The 20,842-nt window shown below is 41.2% G+C and overlaps 9 non-coding genes and 2 pseudogenes across 9 annotated transcripts; all 11 read right to left on the minus strand.

Annotated features, from left to right (window-relative positions):
- Positions 1-1,621: 1,621 nt before the first annotated feature.
- On the minus strand, positions 1,622-1,785 carry LOC124124112. The gene has a single exon (XR_006859396.2). It is a non-coding gene; the product is annotated as a U1 spliceosomal RNA (small nuclear RNA).
- Positions 1,786-2,215: 430 nt separating this feature from the next.
- Positions 2,216-2,379, minus strand: LOC124124110. Its single transcript, XR_006859395.2, has one exon. It is a non-coding gene; the product is annotated as a U1 spliceosomal RNA (small nuclear RNA).
- A 427-nt stretch (positions 2,380-2,806) lies between these two features.
- LOC124124109 lies at positions 2,807-2,970 on the minus strand. The gene has a single exon (XR_006859394.2). It is a non-coding gene; the product is annotated as a U1 spliceosomal RNA (small nuclear RNA).
- A 420-nt stretch (positions 2,971-3,390) lies between these two features.
- On the minus strand, positions 3,391-3,554 carry LOC125379410. Its single transcript, XR_007220770.1, has one exon. It is a non-coding gene; the product is annotated as a U1 spliceosomal RNA (small nuclear RNA).
- Positions 3,555-4,004: 450 nt separating this feature from the next.
- On the minus strand, positions 4,005-4,142 carry LOC125379592 (annotated as a pseudogene).
- Positions 4,143-9,836: 5,694 nt separating this feature from the next.
- Positions 9,837-10,000, minus strand: LOC125379566. Its single transcript, XR_007220925.1, has one exon. It is a non-coding gene; the product is annotated as a U1 spliceosomal RNA (small nuclear RNA).
- A 430-nt stretch (positions 10,001-10,430) lies between these two features.
- Positions 10,431-10,594, minus strand: LOC125379411. Its single transcript, XR_007220771.1, has one exon. It is a non-coding gene; the product is annotated as a U1 spliceosomal RNA (small nuclear RNA).
- A 430-nt stretch (positions 10,595-11,024) lies between these two features.
- On the minus strand, positions 11,025-11,188 carry LOC125379412. The gene has a single exon (XR_007220772.1). It is a non-coding gene; the product is annotated as a U1 spliceosomal RNA (small nuclear RNA).
- Positions 11,189-11,612: 424 nt separating this feature from the next.
- Positions 11,613-11,776, minus strand: LOC125379413. The gene has a single exon (XR_007220773.1). It is a non-coding gene; the product is annotated as a U1 spliceosomal RNA (small nuclear RNA).
- A 436-nt stretch (positions 11,777-12,212) lies between these two features.
- Positions 12,213-12,376, minus strand: LOC125379414. The gene has a single exon (XR_007220774.1). It is a non-coding gene; the product is annotated as a U1 spliceosomal RNA (small nuclear RNA).
- Positions 12,377-18,101: 5,725 nt separating this feature from the next.
- LOC125379594 lies at positions 18,102-18,239 on the minus strand (annotated as a pseudogene).
- Positions 18,240-20,842: the final 2,603 nt, after the last annotated feature.

The following is a 20,842-nucleotide window of genomic DNA, read 5'->3' on the forward strand; positions in this document are numbered from 1 at the left end:
CTCGAATCAGTCTCACTTTACTAGTCATAGTCTGCAGTGGTTGAGCAACCTTCTTAGATGTGTCAATCTGTTCTATATCCATCATTGGAGTCTGTTCTGGTCTAGTCCCTGTCTCACTTTTTTTCTTCTTTATGTTTTCATCTGCCTTCTCCTGTTGCAAAGGTTGTTTTCTCTTTCCTTCTGAATCGTCAACTTGCTTCTGTGTGGTTAATGCTGTAGCTACATCTTTCTCCTCAACTGGAACAGTAATGACCAGATCTTCACTGGTCTGCTTCATACTTCGAACACTTTCCAAATCATCATCATCATCATCTTCTTCTTCATCCTCCGGAACATTTTCCACATCCAACGAGAAAGTTTGATCTCTCCTCCGTTTTTCCCTAGCAGCAATTTCAGAAGAACTCGTACCTGGGCATTTTGCTCTGACATGACCGAGAGAATGGCATCTTAAACAAATTGGGGATCTTCCAGGGGCCGTTATCAGCATTGATTGTTTATCTCCGAATCTGACTAAGTGTGGGATCATTTCTTTTTCTTCTTCCGTCAACTCCATTTTTACAATTCGCACACCTGAGAAAACTTTTGTGTTGTCCACCTCCACATATTCCCGCAACACTTCGATAACCTTTCCAAACTTGGAGAAATAGTCCTGAACAAACGAAGATTTCACCGTAGCATGAAGCCAGTGGATCCTAAGGGAAATGATAAATCGTCCATACTCGTAGAAATAGATCCTGTCATTCCCAAACACAACACTTTGAAGATCCGTTAAACGCTTTGCTTCCTCTGTTGATCCCAAAGTAAGAAACACTTGTCCATATTGTTCTGTTTTCCAAATCCCCGAACAGCGGTCCAAGGAAAGGTCTGGCACAGCTGACTTGAGGAGATGAACATACTCTTGCACTGTAAAAACCCTTGCAGTAGTGAAAATCCGGACGGTTCTGCTCTCAACCTCTTTGTCAATAAACTCCTCTGGAATAGGTCCAGCGTTTACAGCAGCAGTGTAGGACATGTTGAATGAGGGGAGACTAATTAAAGTCGCACAGTACAGAGACTGATGCCCGCTCGTAGACCTGTAAAATGTTAAGAGTCAGTATACAAAATGTCACATGAAAAACTTTCAAAACTCCTGAAGGAGATGATACTTCCCGTATGGCTGTAAAGCCTGTGCCAGGTAAGTATGCCTGAAACTGCAGCTTCCTAACCATCACTACAAACATACACATCACCTCATTCAGGTGTCTTGTAAGCAAAACTTCACATATATTCCATTTCAGTTCAAACATTTTTATACTTCCCTGTACATGGCACTACATTCACCCGTTCGCTTTATGCAAAGATTATTGGTAGGAAGAACGAGACGGAAATGGCTTTATTTGCATTTTAGGCTGCATAGACATGCACCTTGCGCCAGGTACCCAGGGGAGGTAACTTCCATGTCAACACCCAAGTTTCCTTCCGGGTCCTATCTTTCTCCTTGGGAGCTACTCAGCAAAATAAACACATCATCATCAACAACAACAACAACAACAACAACAACAACAACAACAACAACAACTGAACATGTCATGATAGACAAACAGAATGAAAAAAAGGCATTTCTATTTTTGATTGTTTTTTCCAGGGGAGAGCGCGAACGCAGTCCCCCACACTTATAAATTGCGCACCCGAGTCGTCCACATTTGGGATGATCGCAGGGGTCAACCAAGCCGATGTGCAATGGAAAGGTCTCGCCCCGGGCCCACAGCCTTGCGGATCACTGTTAAGCCTGTGCCAGGTAAGTATGCCTGAAACTGCAGCTTCCTAACCATCACTACAAACATACACATCACCTCATTCAGGTGTCTTGTAAGCAAAACTTCACATATATTCCATTTCAGTTCAAACATTTTTATACTTCCCTGTACATGGCACTACATTCACCCGTTCGCTTTATGCAAAGATTATTGGTAGGAAGAACGAGACGGAAATGGCTTTATTTGCATTTTAGGCTGCATAGACATGCACCTTGCGCCAGGTACCCAGGGGAGGTAACTTCCATGTCAACACCCAAGTTTCCTTCCGGGTCCTATCTTTCTCCTTGGGAGCTACTCAGCAAAATAAACACATCATCATCAACAACAACAACAACAACAACAACAACAACAACAACTGAACATGTCATGATAGACAAACAGAATGAAAAAAAGGCATTTCTATTTTTGATTGTTTTTTCCAGGGGAGAGCGCGAACGCAGTCCCCCACACTTATAAATTGCGCACCCGAGTCGTCCACATTTGGGATGATCGCAGGGGTCAACCAAGCCGATGTGCAATGGAAAGGTCTCGCCCCGGGCCCACAGCCTTGCGGATCACTGTTAAGCCTGTGCCAGGTAAGTATGCCTGAAACTGCAGCTTCCTAACCATCACTACAAACATACACATCACCTCATTCAGGTGTCTTGTAAGCAAAACTTCACATATATTCCATTTCAGTTCAAACATTTTTATACTTCCCTGTACATGGCACTACATTCACCCGTTCGCTTTATGCAAAGATTATTGGTAGGAAGAACGAGACGGAAATGGCTTTATTTGCATTTTAGGCTGCATAGACATGCACCTTGCGCCAGGTACCCAGGGGAGGTAACTTCCATGTCAACACCCAAGTTTCCTTCCGGGTCCTATCTTTCTCCTTGGGAGCTACTCAGCAAAATAAACACATCATCATCAACAACAACAACAACAACAACAACAACAACAACTGAACATGTCATGATAGACAAACAGAATGAAAAAAAGGCATTTCTATTTTTGATTGTTTTTTCCAGGGGAGAGCGCGAACGCAGTCCCCCACACTTATAAATTGCGCACCCGAGTCGTCCACATTTGGGATGATCGCAGGGGTCAACCAAGCCGATGTGCAATGGAAAGGTCTCGCCCCGGGCCCACAGCCTTGCGGATCACTGTTAAGCCTGTGCCAGGTAAGTATGCCTGAAACTGCAGCTTCCTAACCATCACTACAAACATACACATCACCTCATTCAGGTGTCTTGTAAGCAAAACTTCACATATATTCCATTTCAGTTCAAACATTTTTATACTTCCCTGTACATGGCACTACATTCACCCGTTCGCTTTATGCAAAGATTATTGGTAGGAAGAACGAGACGGAAATGGCTTTATTTGCATTTTAGGCTGCATAGACATGCACCTTGCGCCAGGTACCCAGGGGAGGTAACTTCCATGTCAACACCCAAGTTTCCTTCCGGGTCCTATCTTTCTCCTTGGGAGCTACTCAGCAAAATAAACACATCATCATCAACAACAACAACAACAACAACAACAACTGAACATGTCATGATAGACAAACAGAATGAAAAAAGGCATTTCTATTTTTGATTGTTTTTTCCAGGGGAGAGCGCGAACGCAGTCCCCCACACTTATAAATTGCGCACCCGAGTCGTCCACATTTGGGATGATCGCAGGGGTCAACCAAGCCGATGTGCAATGGAAAGGTCTCGCCCCGGGCCCACAGCCTTGCGGATCACTGTTAAGCCTGTGCCAGGTAAGTATGCCTGAAACTGCAGCTTCCTAACCATCACTACAAACATACACATCACCTCATTCAGGTGTCTTGTAAGCAAAACTTCACATATATTCCATTTCAGTTCAAACATTTTTATACTTCCCTGTACATGGCACTACATTCACCCGTTCGCTTTATGCAAAGATTATTGGTAGGAAGAACGAGACGGAAATGGCTTTATTTGCATTTTAGGCTGCATAGACATGCACCTTGCGCCAGGTACCCAGGGGAGGTAACTTCCATGTCAACACCCAAGTTTCCTTCCGGGTCCTATCTTTCTCCTTGGGAGCTACTCAGCAAAATAAACACATCATCATCAACAACAACAACAACAACAACAACAACAACAACAACAACAACAACAACAACAACAACTGAACATGTCATGATAGACAAACAGAATGAAAAAAGGCATTTCTATTTTTGATTGTTTTTTCCAGGGGAGAGCGCGAACGCAGTCCCCCACACTTATAAATTGCGCACCCGAGTCGTCCACATTTGGGATGATCGCAGGGGTCAACCAAGCCGATGTGCAATGGAAAGGTCTCGCCCCGGGCCCACAGCCTTGTTTTTTTTTGTTTTTTTTTGTTTTTAATAAAGTTTATTTACATTTAAATGGCCCGAAGAACAATGCTCCCCAGGCACCTTGAAGGATAGCAATGGACATGATAAAACATACTTTAAATGAAAATGGCGATGAAGAAAGGAATGATGATTAAAAGAAAAGGTGCCTGGGTCCTAATAGTCTATCCATATAACCTATTTTCACATGGGATGGTAGACTATAATGTCGGGGTGATTACAAAACTAAAGGTGGAAAGTACATACAATAATATAATAATATATATGATATTCTTCATAAACAGTCTTTATAGTTATCAATTAAAATGTAAATTCCACCTTGTTATTGTTGACGGTGCAGAACAATGAACACTGCACCCAGTAAAGATTAAATAAATTGTCAGGCAAACGGGCTTTGTCAACTACGATACGAAATCGTAACCTTTCCAAAAAATGGGCGACAATACTTTCCTTTGTCACCCCTTTCCTACCATTTTTTACATGACACCTATCAACCCAAATCTGATGCTTGGCCAAACACACCAGGTACACCATGACGCTTTTCCGATATTTGCAATGACAAAAGGATAACTGATTAAACCTAATCTTATTAGCATTTAAATCCATCAAGCCAAAAGATAAATCCAAAACCCATTTGCTGACGATATTCCACAAAGTAGAGACCATATTACAATTGTAAAATAGATGCTCAACAGACTCATTTTCATTGCAAAAAGTACATTTTTTTATGAGGGAATGTCGTTTGCAAAAAAGAGTAAAGTTAGTTGGGACAATGTCATGAAGAAGACGCCAGGATAAATTTTTAACAAGGGGATCTATGAATGAGTCGTTGAGCAATGTGAAGGCAGATTTAAATTGTACATTAGAAAAATATTTAAAGATAGCAGGCTCTGTACATACATGGGCAATCAACAGTTTATAAAATACACCACTTTTTACAGGGACACTCCAATCATAATCAGGATATAACGAATTAAAATATCTATATGAGTCTAACACTTTTTTGTAATAGGGAGGGATATATGCAGAGTGTGGCTTTAAATTTGAAGCGAATTCAGGTTTGATATGCTTCAGTGAAAAGCCAATCCAGTAGAGCGCAAAACAGGAATATTTACACTGACTATTATTAATGATTTTATATAAATGGTAAAGACGTAAAGCATGCAGACGAGAAGGAATATGGGGAAAGTTAACACCTCCAACATCTATATTATTATATAAGATAGTCCTAGAGAGAGGTTCAAATAGATGGGATTCCCAAAAAAAGTCAAATGCTACTCGTGTGAAAATATCAACAAAGTGCTTGGGCATGTGCAATACAGATGCAACATACCACAACTTTGACATGGCCATGACGTTACAGATTACAGATTTACCATACACTGATAAAAATCTGTCTTTAAATGCAAAATTTAGAACCCCGTGGAATTTGGTTAAAATTTTGTTCCAATTATCATCAGAAGTGACATTCTTACCAAAAACTACCCCCAAAATTTTACATGAGTCGGGCCATGATATACCAAAAGGGTGGTCGGCCGAAGAACACCATTTCCCAAAAGATATGGCTTTGGTTTTAGCCATGTTCAAACGAGCACCAGTACCACGAGCATACCACTCACTCACTTGAAGTAAACGTCTGACACTCCTCTCATTCACACAAATACCAGTCCCGTCATCAGCATAGGCTGATATTTTGGCTTCTTCGTTAACACCGGGGATTTTTATGCCCTTGATTAATTTATCATTCCTTACTTTAATGGCAAAAGGTTCAAAAACTAAAACATATAACAATGGGCTTAGGCTGCAGCCTTGCCTGACCCCCCTCCTAACGGGGAATGTATCCGAGAGATTACCATTAACCAACACTGTACTTTGTACATTATTGTATAAGAGGCTGACCAGGTTGATAAACTCTGGACCAAACCCATACTGATGTAAGGCCTTGAACATGAATTCATGATTTACCCGATCAAAAGCCTTCTCTTGATCAAGACAAACGAAGGCCACAGAATCTCCTTTTTGCTCCACATAATCTACTACATTTCGTAGAAGATGTATGTTGTCTGCTATTGATCGGCCTCTGATAGAACATGTCTGATCAGGATGCACGATCTCAGCAATAACTGATGACAACCGGTTTTGTACAACTCTAGATAATATTTTGTAATCTACATTTAACAGACTAATAGGGCGCCAATTTCGTAACAATTGAGGATTTTTAGGGTCCTTACATAACAGAGAAATACATCCTAGTTTTTGTGAATTGCTAAGAGTACCCAATTTTATTGATAAATTATAAATGTGTACAAAAATATCTTGAAATAGTGGCCAAAACGTTATGTAAAACTCTTTACTTAAACCATCCAACCCTGGGGCTTTATTGTTATCCATCCCTTTTAAAGACAATAAAATCTCCTCTTTTGTCACAGCTCCCTCCAGACTATCAGCTGAAGCGCTATCCAAGAAAGGCAAGTCCTCAATGAATTCTGAACAGTAAAAATCATCAATTTCCTCAGGGGTATATAAGTTTTCATAGAACTCCCTGCAATAGTTACGAATAGAATCATTTTTGTCATAGATTTCTGAACCATTCTCCAAAACACGAATGATTTTATCTCCAGAGCGCTTAAATTCCGACTTTAAGAAATGTTTAGATGGTTGTTCATTATTTTCTAAGACTTGCACTCTGGAGCGGATTGCACTTCCTTGTACCTTATCATAATGAAAGTCATAAAGTTGTGATTTGACCGCTTTTAACTGCTCTACATACTCCCCAGGCCTCTGACTTTCTGCAGTTAGCAGATCTCTGTATCGCCTTTGAAGCTGCTGTAAAATCTGTCTTTTATTGGCAGCTGACTTTTTTCCATACCCCAAAACAAAAGTTTTAATTTGAGCTTTAAAGCTATCCCAGTCCGAAAGAGACAAATCAGTCTGAACATGTAAACATTCCCAAAATTTCTGAAATTCCGACACAAATGATTTGTCTTTGAGCAAGGAATTATTAAATTTCCAATAACCAGGTCCTACAGAGATGCAATCAACAACCTCCAAACCTAGAACACAATAATCGTGATCAGAAATGGAACATGGCTGAACATCACAACTTTTGACAGCCGGTATTAATGGAGCAGAGATATAAAATCGATCTAGCCGACAGCTAACATTTCCACCTCGCCATGTTGTCATAACTTTAGTTTTATATAATTCCCGAAAAGGGTCTATTAATTTGTATAAATTTTGATAACGATTTAGAATCGTTGCCCCCCCTGTACCACATTTTGGGTTCCCCCCCACTTTATCTAGAACAGTTGATAAAACGAAATTAAAATCTCCCCCGAGAACAACAAGGCGACGAGTAACAAAGTAATGTTCTAATGATAACAGGAAATCCCGCCTATCTGTATAATAATTAGGAGCATATACGTTTATGAATCTAAACGAATTATTATCAATATCAATATCTAAAACAAAGAGCCTGCCATCAAAATCATAATGAAATTTAACAATTTTATAATTTAACTTTTCTGAGAGTAAGATACCAACCCCACGTGCATTACCTGTCCCAAAACTCCAGAAGGCTTTACATCCAAATTCTTTCTCTACAGTCTCTCCTTCTTTCACACTTGCCACATGACTTTCTTGTATAAATAAAATGTCCACATTCATTCTCTTCCATTCTTCACATAACACACGCCTTCTGGTCAAGCCCCTCATCCCCGCACAATTTATTGTTGCAAATTTATACATTTTTAGTGATATGAGAGTACTAAAACTGACTCAAACGTATATACATAACATGAAGCCCCCCCTTCATATAAAATTGCATATATCGATAGTTAACAACAAAATATATACATGATTTTAATATACGTACCGCACTATAGAATCCCGGCTCAGAGCCGTCAATACAGTATCCAATATTCAGAATCATTGTCCGGGGGCGTTTCCATATCGTCAACATAGAATCACAAAACACAAAACTGGTATCAAGTGGTAACACTGCCCGGACTTCCGGTTGAGTCTGTGTCTATATCCTTTCCAGGCGCAGTCATCCCCCAGTTTAATTGTTCTCTTCTGTGTGCGTCCTCCATGGTGTCCTTGACCATTTTAGCTGCTGAGTAATTGTGTCTACTAGGAGACAACGGTCGTTTTCTATGTCCTTCTGGGATATCAGTGTCCATTTTGGAATCCGGTGTTGGCTGGTCGCATGGAACCTGAATTACTGGCACATGTTCTGAAGACCCAGTGTGAACTGGCCCTGTCTGAATGGGTTCTTCATCTGGAGGCTGAGTCCCCTTCTCCTTCTCCTTCTCCTCTGTTGGGTTCTGAAGTGACCAATCCTCCCTTGCTGCTGCTTCCTCCATCTCCTTCATCTCCTTCTCAATTTCTTCTTCATCATCTCTAAAGGTGCTTGCCTGTTTATTGTTAGTCACTGCTTCAGAGTATGATTTCCGGGCAGGCCGATAGGAGGTAACTTGTGCTTGCATCTTAGCACTCCCTGAACATTCCTTTCTGACATGTCCTACCTCATGACATTTCAGACAAAGGGGGGTTCTTCCGGCCAATGTGAACAATAAAGGAAAGGCACTACTTCGTCCAGTGATATTCACAAGGTGAGGGATCAAAGCAATGTCTTCATAGTTCATCTCTAAGAGCACATTATATGATCCCATAAAGCAGCCCTTGTCAAACTCCTCTTTGCTAACGTCTTCCTCCACATTTATAACTTTTCCATAGTCCGCAAAGAATCTTGTCAAAAATGCACATCCGTATTCTTCAGGTAGCCAATGAACTCTCACAGATGTTCTCACTTTGTTGATGAGGGAGAAGTAAACACTCAATTTTGGTGACAACTCTTTAAAACCTTCTTCGTGGAGCTCTTCAGCCAACTCCTCTGAATCCAAAGTTAAAAACCATTCTGTGGCTTTATCCCTCCTCGTCAGTCTATTGATACTGTTTCCAAGGAATCCATACAGGAAGGTGAAGAGCTTGTACCTTGTTACGGAAAACCGTTCCGGGCCAACAAAATCCAACTTGACGACCCTTCTCCTGATGCTGGGTGTTGTCTCGGATTTCCTGGGGCCATTACCTGAGCTTATAATGGCTGCCATGATGCACAATACGAGATGGGGGGAGTCCGAAGACAAAGGACAAGATGTCCTGCCCGCCCGTAGACCTGTTTGGAAAAAATATATTACTGCTCGATACTTTCCTGCTGATCGCTGCAAAGCCTGTGCCAGGTAAGTATGCCTGAAACTGCAGCTTCCTAACCATCACTACAAACATACACATCACCTCATTCAGGTGTCTTGTAAGCAAAACTTCACATATATTCCATTTCAGTTCAAACATTTTTATACTTCCCTGTACATGGCACTACATTCACCCGTTCGCTTTATGCAAAGATTATTGGTAGGAAGAACGAGACGGAAATGGCTTTATTTGCATTTTAGGCTGCATAGACATGCACCTTGCGCCAGGTACCCAGGGGAGGTAACTTCCATGTCAACACCCAAGTTTCCTTCCGGGTCCTATCTTTCTCCTTGGGAGCTACTCAGCAAAATAAACACATCATCATCAACAACAACAACAACAACAACAACAACAACAACAACAACAACAACTGAACATGTCATGATAGACAAACAGAATGAAAAAAAGGCATTTCTATTTTTGATTGTTTTTTCCAGGGGAGAGCGCGAACGCAGTCCCCCACACTTATAAATTGCGCACCCGAGTCGTCCACATTTGGGATGATCGCAGGGGTCAACCAAGCCGATGTGCAATGGAAAGGTCTCGCCCCGGGCCCACAGCCCTGCGGATCACTGTTAAGCCTGTGCCAGGTAAGTATGCCTGAAACTGCAGCTTCCTAACCATCACTACAAACATACACATCACCTCATTCAGGTGTCTTGTAAGCAAAACTTCACATATATTCCATTTCAGTTCAAACATTTTTATACTTCCCTGTACATGGCACTACATTCACCCGTTCGCTTTATGCAAAGATTATTGGTAGGAAGAACGAGACGGAAATGGCTTTATTTGCATTTTAGGCTGCATAGACATGCACCTTGCGCCAGGTACCCAGGGGAGGTAACTTCCATGTCAACACCCAAGTTTCCTTCCGGGTCCTATCTTTCTCCTTGGGAGCTACTCAGCAAAATAAACACATCATCATCAACAACAACAACAACAACAACAACAACAACAACAACTGAACATGTCATGATAGACAAACAGAATGAAAAAAAGGCATTTCTATTTTTGATTGTTTTTTCCAGGGGAGAGCGCGAACGCAGTCCCCCACACTTATAAATTGCGCACCCGAGTCGTCCACATTTGGGATGATCGCAGGGGTCAACCAAGCCGATGTGCAATGGAAAGGTCTCGCCCCGGGCCCACAGCCTTGCGGATCACTGTTAAGCCTGTGCCAGGTAAGTATGCCTGAAACTGCAGCTTCCTAACCATCACTACAAACATACACATCACCTCATTCAGGTGTCTTGTAAGCAAAACTTCACATATATTCCATTTCAGTTCAAACATTTTTATACTTCCCTGTACATGGCACTACATTCACCCGTTCGCTTTATGCAAAGATTATTGGTAGGAAGAACGAGACGGAAATGGCTTTATTTGCATTTTAGGCTGCATAGACATGCACCTTGCGCCAGGTACCCAGGGGAGGTAACTTCCATGTCAACACCCAAGTTTCCTTCCGGGTCCTATCTTTCTCCTTGGGAGCTACTCAGCAAAATAAACACATCATCATCAACAACAACAACAACAACAACAACAACAACAACAACTGAACATGTCATGATAGACAAACAGAATGAAAAAAAGGCATTTCTATTTTTGATTGTTTTTTCCAGGGGAGAGCGCGAACGCAGTCCCCCACACTTATAAATTGCGCACCCGAGTCGTCCACATTTGGGATGATCGCAGGGGTCAACCAAGCCGATGTGCAATGGAAAGGTCTCGCCCCGGGCCCACAGCCTTGCGGATCACTGTTAAGCCTGTGCCAGGTAAGTATGCCTGAAACTGCAGCTTCCTAACCATCACTACAAACATACACATCACCTCATTCAGGTGTCTTGTAAGCAAAACTTCACATATATTCCATTTCAGTTCAAACATTTTTATACTTCCCTGTACATGGCACTACATTCACCCGTTCGCTTTATGCAAAGATTATTGGTAGGAAGAACGAGACGGAAATGGCTTTATTTGCATTTTAGGCTGCATAGACATGCACCTTGCGCCAGGTACCCAGGGGAGGTAACTTCCATGTCAACACCCAAGTTTCCTTCCGGGTCCTATCTTTCTCCTTGGGAGCTACTCAGCAAAATAAACACATCATCATCAACAACAACAACAACAACAACAACAACAACTGAACATGTCATGATAGACAAACAGAATGAAAAAAAGGCATTTCTATTTTTGATTGTTTTTTCCAGGGGAGAGCGCGAACGCAGTCCCCCACACTTATAAATTGCGCACCCGAGTCGTCCACATTTGGGATGATCGCAGGGGTCAACCAAGCCGATGTGCAATGGAAAGGTCTCGCCCCGGGCCCACAGCCTTGCGGATCACTGTTAAGCCTGTGCCAGGTAAGTATGCCTGAAACTGCAGCTTCCTAACCATCACTACAAACATACACATCACCTCATTCAGGTGTCTTGTAAGCAAAACTTCACATATATTCCATTTCAGTTCAAACATTTTTATACTTCCCTGTACATGGCACTACATTCACCCGTTCGCTTTATGCAAAGATTATTGGTAGGAAGAACGAGACGGAAATGGCTTTATTTGCATTTTAGGCTGCATAGACATGCACCTTGCGCCAGGTACCCAGGGGAGGTAACTTCCATGTCAACACCCAAGTTTCCTTCCGGGTCCTATCTTTCTCCTTGGGAGCTACTCAGCAAAATAAACACATCATCATCAACAACAACAACAACAACAACAACAACAACAACAACAACAACTGAACATGTCATGATAGACAAACAGAATGAAAAAAAGGCATTTCTATTTTTGATTGTTTTTTCCAGGGGAGAGCGCGAACGCAGTCCCCCACACTTATAAATTGCGCACCCGAGTCGTCCACATTTGGGATGATCGCAGGGGTCAACCAAGCCGATGTGCAATGGAAAGGTCTCGCCCCGGGCCCACAGCCTTGCGGATCACTGTTAAGCCTGTGCCAGGTAAGTATGCCTGAAACTTACTTACTTACTTATATTAGGAGATTTTACGTGCGCTTTCCGACTGGAGCGTATTTCGCACACGGGCCCGGCCGGGCCATTTAGTGGTATAAAAGTGGTAGCGAGAGGAGTGCAACCAAGGAGGGGGGTTTAGTGGTTGCTTATATAAAGTTTTGAAATTTTGAGATTTGGAATACATGCCTTGGGGGAGTGGTTGGGACTAAGGGAGTGTGTGGGGGTGAGTTGATGTTTTTTGGATGTTTAGTGTTGGTGGTTTAGTGAAGTTTTAAATACGGTTAATTAGTTCTGTTTTGGTTAGGTAAATGCCTAGGGCTTTGAAGTTTTCTATTTTATTTTGGGGGTTAAGGATTGCTTCTAAGGTAAGAGCGTTATTTGGATTTAGGTTGGTTTGTAATGTTGTACGTTGTGTGAGGTAGTGGGTGCAATGTAGTAGTACGTGGTCTATTGTTTCTGGGTGAGTGCAGTGTGGGCACTTCCCGTTTGCGTGTTTTTTTAGTTTTAGAAGGTGGTTATTTAGTTTGGTGTGTCCTGTTTGGAGTTTGGTGATTATTCTATCGATTTTTTTGGAGGGATGGAGGATTTTTGGTTTGGTGAGGGGTTTTTTGAGGGTTTTTAGGATTTGGGTTTTTGTGTTTTGATAGAGGTTATGCCATTTTTGGGTGATTTTACGTTTGTTTATACTTTTGATTTCTGCTTTAGATATTGGTAGCTTAAGGCTTATGTCTGGTATTTTTAGGGATTGTTTTGCGGCTCTGTCTGCGTTTTCATTCCCGTAAATTCCTACGTGAGCTGGTATCCAGATAAGTTGTATGTTTTTGCCTGCCTCTGTTAGTTTGTTTACGCTTTTGAGAATTTGGTTTATTAATTTGGGGCGGTTTTTGGTGTTTTTGTTTTGGAGGGCCTGAAGTCCGCTTAGTGAGTCTGAGAGTATTAAGATTTTTTTTTGGTTTTTGGTGTGATGGCTGTGGAGCGCCGTGGCGATACCCATGAGCTCTGCGGTGAATATAGATTGGTTGTTTGGGAGTCGGAAGGATTGAGTATTTTTGACTGGTTGGGCTATATGGACTCCGAAACCTGTGTGATTTGTGATCGGATCAGCGGATCCGTCTGTGTATATGTGACACCAATTTGGCCATTTTTGATGGATGTAAGCTAGTGATGTGCTTTTAGCTAGGTTTGGGTCGGTTTGTTTGTTTATTGTGTTGGCTAGGGATGTGTCTATTTTGGGGATTTTAAGTTTTGGGGTGAATACGTTTGATTGTTTGCAGTTTTGTTGTTGGTTTCCTATTTGGTGTTCGTTATGGTAGTTTATTATTCGTTGGGATATTGGGGTGAGTAGAGGGTGTTTTCTAGTTAGTGCCTGGTTTTGGGGACGTATGTTTTGGTTTAGCATGTTTTGGAGAAGGGGGTTTGATTGAGATGCTGCCCAGAAGTTTAGTGTTAAGTGTTGTCTACGTAAATTTAGTGGCATTTCTCCTGTAAGGGCCTGAAGTGATGTGAGGGAGGTGCCATGTTGAGTACGTGTTACTAGTTTGAGGGCTTGATATTGTATTGAATCTAGTTTTTTGGTTAGGGTTTCGTTTAGGGTATCGTATATGGCACAGCCGTAGTCTAGTTTAGATCTGATTAGGGATGTGTAGAGGCTGAGGAGGGTATCTTTAGAGGCTCCCCAGTTGGAGCCGGTTAGGCATCTTAGTGTGTTTAGATCTTTGCTACATCTGGTGGTTAGGTTTTGGACGTGAGCATCCCAGGAGAGATGCTCGTCGAAGATTAGACCTAGGAATTTAGTTTGCTTTTGAAATATGATTGGTTTATTGTTTAGTTTGAGGAGAGGGGAGGCCCGTCTCATATTTTTGTGTTTGAATACTATTCCTGTCGTTTTTTCGGAGTTTAGGGAGAAGCCCCATTTGTCTGCCCAGTTTTGTATTTTGTTTAGGGATTTTTGTAGTAAGTCCTGAGATGTTAAGATACTTTTGGAGCGGATCCATAGGGCTCCGTCATCCGCAAATTTTGAGGTGTTTATTTTGGGGGATAAGCCATCAAATAGGTCGTTTATCATTATGTTAAAAAGTGTGGGGCTAAGAATGCTGCCTTGAGGGGTGCCGTTTTCCAGGGGACACTGCTCTGACAAGGCCTGGTCTATACCCACTGTAATTTTGCGGTTTTGGAGGAAGCTTTGGATGTAGTTTACGATTTGACCTTTAAGTCCTATTTTTTTAAGTTTTTGGATTAATCCGTTATGCCATACCATATCAAAGGCTTTAGAGAAGTCCAGAAAGATGCCTGTTGTGTATTGTTTGTTTAGTTGACCGGTTTTAATATCCTGTTCGAGACGAGCGAGGTTATCTAGGGTGGAGCGGCCAGGAGTGAAACCGCTTTGATCTGAGTTTATTATGTTATTTTGAGATAGATAGTGTTGAAGTCTATTTTTGGCCATGGATTCCATTACTTTGCAAAGGTTGGAAGTAAGAGAGATTGGTCTATAAGAGTTAGCTTGGTTGGTTGGTTTACCGGGTTTGGGAATAGGTATGATTAGCGCCTCTTTCCAGGGGGTTGGTACATGGCCTTTTATGTAGATTAGGTTATATAGTTTGAGTAGTGTCTGGAGTAATTTAGGGGGGAGTTTTTTTAATATTTGGTAGGAGGTTAGGTCTAGTCCTGGGGCTGTTCCCTTTTTCCTATTTTGGAGTACATAATTGAGTTCTTCTATTGTGTACGGCTGATTTATTTCTAGGGCGTCATTATTTGGGTCTTGGCTAGGTTTGGTTTCTGTTTTAAGTTTTAGTTGGAATTTGTCACTGAAATTGTTATTACTGCTTGTGGCCGAAAAGTGGTTTGCTAGGTTGTCTGCTTTTTCGCTAGGGGTTGTTGAGTTATTTATGTTAGGTGTCTTTTGGTGACGTTTTAGGCCTCTAACGGCGTGGATTTTACGCCAGACCGTTCTGGCGTCTGTACGGTTGTTTAATCCCTCACAGAATTTTTTCCAGTCTCTAGTTTTTGCTATTTTAACTAGGTTTTGTACCTGGTGGTTTAGTTGGTGAGCTACTGGTATGTGGTTATGGTCGCGTTTGGCTTTGTTGAAGGCTGTTTTACGTTTTTGTCTAGTTAGTTCTATTTCCTCGTTCCACCAGGGTACAGAGGGCCTACCCGATTTATTGGGTTTTTTAAAGGGGATTGCGCTTTTGGCTGCGTTTATTATGAAGTCCGTTAGGTTTTGGCAATATATTTCTGGGTCACTATTTTCTAGTTCTACTAGGTTAGCTTGGTTGCATATGTCTTGGAATTTATCCCAGTTAGCCTGGTTGTAGTTAAATTTAGGTTCTGAACTTTCGGATTGATTTGGGACGTTAGTGTTTCCTATGGTTATGTTTATGGGGAAGTGATCACTTCCTAGGGGGGCGTCGTGAACTTCCCATTGGGTACTTTGAGCTAAGTCTGCTGTACATATGGTTAGGTCGATAGCCGACATGTTTTTATTGTTTTTGTCGTATCTGGTAGGTTGGTTGTTATTTAGTAGTACTAAATTATTTGTTTCTATCCATTCTGATATTAGTTTGCCGTGATTATCTAGTTTATCTCCCGTGCCCCAGGAAGGGTGGTGGGCGTTGAAGTCTCCTAGAAAGATGGTAGATTTGTTGCCTATCTTTGTGAGTATGTTTAGATCCTCCGGTTGGATTTTCTGTTGTTGCCAGTGGTAGATGTTTATGATGTTTATTTTTTGGTTTTTAAGGGTGATTTGGATACCATTGGCTTCTAGGTTTGGGGTGTTTATTTTGATTTCCTCGTAGCTTATGTCTTCTCTAATTAGTATTAGTAGGCCACCTGATGCTCTTATTATTTTGGTTTTAGGTCGATCATGTCTGACTATGTTGTAGTTTGGTAGGTGAAATTTGGATTTATTGGAGAATTTAGTTTCCTGGATGCACGCTATGTGTGGTCCTTGTTTTAGTTTAAATCTAGCTTTTAATTCGTGGCTGTGGGAGTTAAGCCCGGCCGCATTCCACTGAAAGATATTTAGGCCTGTCATTATGTGGGCTTTTAGTGTTTGGAGATTACGATTTTGGTTTGGTTTTTGGTTTATAGTCCTGCGATTGCTAGGTTGTAACTATCGTAGAATTCTTGGTAGGTTTGGGTAGTTAGATTTAGTCTATGTGCTACCTGGTGTAGGTTAGTGGCTTTAAGGTCTGGTTTGATTTCTTTAAGCATGTATACTAGTAGGAGTGTGAAGCTATTTAGTTTGGTGGTTAAAGTTTCGGGTTCAGGTTGAGTTTGGGGTTTGCGTTTGCGATTTTTCAGGGTTTTGGGGGCTGAAAATGTTTTATCATTTATGTTTTGATCAGTTGTGGTTTGGGAGTCATCTAGGTTAATTAGATTGGTTTCCTCACTATCCATGGGAGTTGTGTGGGTGTTTGGTTGTGTTGGAGTAGGTGTACTGGGTATTTCAATGGGTTTAGTAATGTTTAGTTTTTCGTGTGTTGCTTGCTCGTGTGTGGTTGTTGTTGCCCTGGTGGCTGTAGATTGTATGGTGTTGGGGTGAGATATGGTAGGTTTAGTGAGTTTTGGTTTAGGTGCGGGTGTGGATGCGGCGACTGGTTTGGGTGTGGCGAATGTTGGCGGGTAGTGTTGGGTTTGGGTGTTTGTGGCTGATGCTTGTGGTGTTGGCATGAGGACGCCGTCGTACGGGCTCTGTAGGTGTGGTTGGTTGTTTGGTTGTGGTGTGGGTAGTAGGGGTGTTCTTGGATGCTGTGTCAGTTTTCGTGTTTGTAGTTTGGCCGAGTCGATGTTTATGTGTCGGTTGGCCTGTTGGGTGAGTGTGTGTTTGTGGGGGCATTTGTTGGATAGTGAGGAGTGGGTGTTTGTTTTGCAGTGAATGCACCAGGGGGCGCATGGCCCTAGACATTGAGGTTGAGCGCAGTTTCTACATTTAGTTTTTTGATATTTACATCCGTTAGCGGTGTGATTGTATTGGAGGCAGTTTGTGCACTGTTTGACTTGTTTGATATAGGGTTTAACTTCTAATTTAGATGACGCTCCGAAGGAGATGTGTTTAGGGGCTTCTGGATACGTTTCTGATTTTTGGAAGTTTATGATGACTATCGGCGTGTTGGTTATTCTACCGTTCCTATTTGATGTAATTCTTTTAGTGCTGGTTATTTTAGGTTGGGGGAAGGAGCCTGTGTTTAGATTTGCTTCGTTACTGTAGAATTCTAGGTCCTCCTCTGACTCTCTAGGGTTTACTCTAATTACTCCTCTAGTGTATAGTTGCCTGAAACTGCAGCTTCCTAACCATCACTACAAACATACACATCACCTCATTCAGGTGTCTTGTAAGCAAAACTTCACATATATTCCATTTCAGTTCAAACATTTTTATACTTCCCTGTACATGGCACTACATTCACCCGTTCGCTTTATGCAAAGATTATTGGTAGGAAGAACGAGACGGAAATGGCTTTATTTGCATTTTAGGCTGCATAGACATGCACCTTGCGCCAGGTACCCAGGGGAGGTAACTTCCATGTCAACACCCAAGTTTCCTTCCGGGTCCTATCTTTCTCCTTGGGAGCTACTCAGCAAAATAAACACATCATCATCAACAACAACAACAACAACAACAACAACAACAACAACAACAACAACAACAACAACAACTGAACATGTCATGATAGACAAACAGAATGAAAAAAAGGCATTTCTATTTTTGATTGTTTTTTCCAGGGGAGAGCGCGAACGCAGTCCCCCACACTTATAAATTGCGCACCCGAGTCGTCCACATTTGGGATGATCGCAGGGGTCAACCAAGCCGATGTGCAATGGAAAGGTCTCGCCCCGGGCCCACAGCCTTTTTTTTTTTTTTTTTTTTTGTTTTTAATAAAGTTTATTTACATTTAAATGGCCCTAAGAACAATGCTCCCCAGGCACCTTGAAGGATAGCAATGGACATGATAAAACATACTTTAAATGAAAATGGCGATGAAGAAAGGAATGATGATTAAAAGAAAAGGTGCCTGGGTCCTAATAGTCTATCCATATAACCTATTTTCACATGGGATGGTAGACTATAATGTCGGGGTGATTACAAAACTAAAGGTGGAAAGTACATACAATAATATAATAATATATATGATATTCTTCATAAACAGTCTTTATAGTTATCAATTAAAATGTAAATTCCACCTTGTTATTGTTGACGGTGCAGAACAATGAACACTGCACCCAGTAAAGATTAAATAAATTGTCAGGCAAACGGGCTTTGTCAACTACGATACGAAATCGTAACCTTTCCAAAAAATGGGCGACAATACTTTCCTTTGTCACCCCTTTCCTACCATTTTTTACATGACACCTATCAACCCAAATCTGATGCTTGGCCAAACACACCAGGTACACCATGACGCTTTTCCGATATTTGCAATGACAAAAGGATAACTGATTAAACCTAATCTTATTAGCATTTAAATCCATCAAGCCAAAAGATAAATCCAAAACCCATTTGCTGACGATATTCCACAAAGTAGAGACCATATTACAATTGTAAAATAGATGCTCAACAGACTCATTTTCATTGCAAAAAGTACATTTTTTTATGAGGGAATGTCGTTTGCAAAAAAGAGTAAAGTTAGTTGGGACAATGTCATGAAGAAGACGCCAGGAGAAATTTTTAACAAGGGGATCTATGAATGAGTCGTTGAGCAATGTGAAGGCAGATTTAAATTGTACATTAGAAAAATATTTAAAGATAGCAGGCTCTGTACATACATGGGCAATCAACAGTTTATAAAATACACCACTTTTTACAGGGACACTCCAATCATAATCAGGATATAACGAATTAAAATATCTATATGAGTCTAACACTTTTTTGTAATAGGGAGGGATATATGCAGAGTGTGGCTTTAAATTTGAAGCGAATTCAGGTTTGATATGCTTCAGTGAAAAGCCAATCCAGTAGAGCGCAAAACAGGAATATTTACACTGACTATTATTAATGATTTTATATAAATGGTAAAGACGTAAAGCATGCAGACGAGAAGGAATATGGGGAAAGTTAACACCTCCAACATCTATATTATTATATAAGATAGTCCTAGAGAGAGGTTCAAATAGATGGGATTCCCAAAAAAAGTCAAATGCTACTCGTGTGAAAATATCAACAAAGTGCTTGGGCATGTGCAATACTGATGCAACATACCACAACTTCGACATGGCCATGACGTTACAGATTACAGATTTACCATACACTGATAAAAATCTGTCTTTAAATGCAAAATTTAGAACCCCGTGGAATTTGGTTAAAATTTTGTTCCAATTATCATCAGAAGTGACATTCTTACCAAAAACTACCCCCAAAATTTTACATGAGTCGGGCCATGATATACCAAAAGGGTGGTCGGCCGAAGAACGCCATTTCCCAAAAAATATGGCTTTGGTTTTAGCCATGTTCAAACGAGCACCAGTACCACGAGCATACCACTCACTCACTTGAAGTAAACGTCTGACACTCCTCTCATTCACACAAATACCAGTCCCGTCATCAGCATAGGCTGATATTTTGGCTTCTTCGTTAACACCGGGGATTTTAATGCCCTTGATTAATTTATCATTCCTTACTTTAATGGCAAAAGGTTCAAAAACTAAAACATATAACAATGGGCTTAGGCTGCAGCCTTGCCTGACCCCCCTCCTAACGGGGAATGTATCCGAGAGATTACCATTAACCAACACTGTACTTTGTACATTATTGTATAACAGGCTGACCAGGTTGATAAACTCTGGACCAAACCCATACTGATGTAAGGCCTTGAACATGAATTCATGATTTACCCGATCAAAAGCCTTCTCTTGATCAAGACAAACGAAGGCCACAGAATCTCCTTTTTGCTCCACATAATCTACTACATTTCGTAGAAGATGTATGTTGTCTGCTATTGATTGGCCTCTGATAGAACATGTCTGATCAGGATGCACGATCTCAGCAATAACTGATGACAACCGGTTTTGTACAACTCTAGATAATATTTTGTAATCTACATTTAACAGACTAATAGGGCGCCAATTTCGTAACAATTGAGGATTTTTAGGGTCCTTACATAACAGAGAGATACATCCTAGTTTTTGTGAATTGCTAAGAGTACCCAATTTTATTGATAAATTATAAATGTGTACAAAAATATCTTGAAATAGTGGCCAAAACGTTATGTAAAACTCTTTACTTAAACCATCCAACCCTGGGGCTTTATTGTTATCCATCCCTTTTAAAGACAATAAAATCTCCTCTTTTGTCACAGCTCCCTCCAGACTATCAGCTGAAGCGCTATCCAAGAAAGGCAAGTCCTCAATGAATTCTGAACAGTAAAAATCATCAATTTCCTCAGGGGTATATAAGTTTTCATAGAACTCCCTGCAATAGTTACGAATAGAATCATTTTTGTCATAGATTTCTGAACCATTCTCCA

Source organism: Haliotis rufescens, unplaced genomic scaffold, assembly GCF_023055435.1.
Source record: "Haliotis rufescens isolate VD_foot unplaced genomic scaffold, xgHalRufe1.0.p SCAF_14, whole genome shotgun sequence".
Taxonomy (NCBI): Eukaryota; Metazoa; Mollusca; class Gastropoda; order Lepetellida; family Haliotidae; genus Haliotis; species Haliotis rufescens.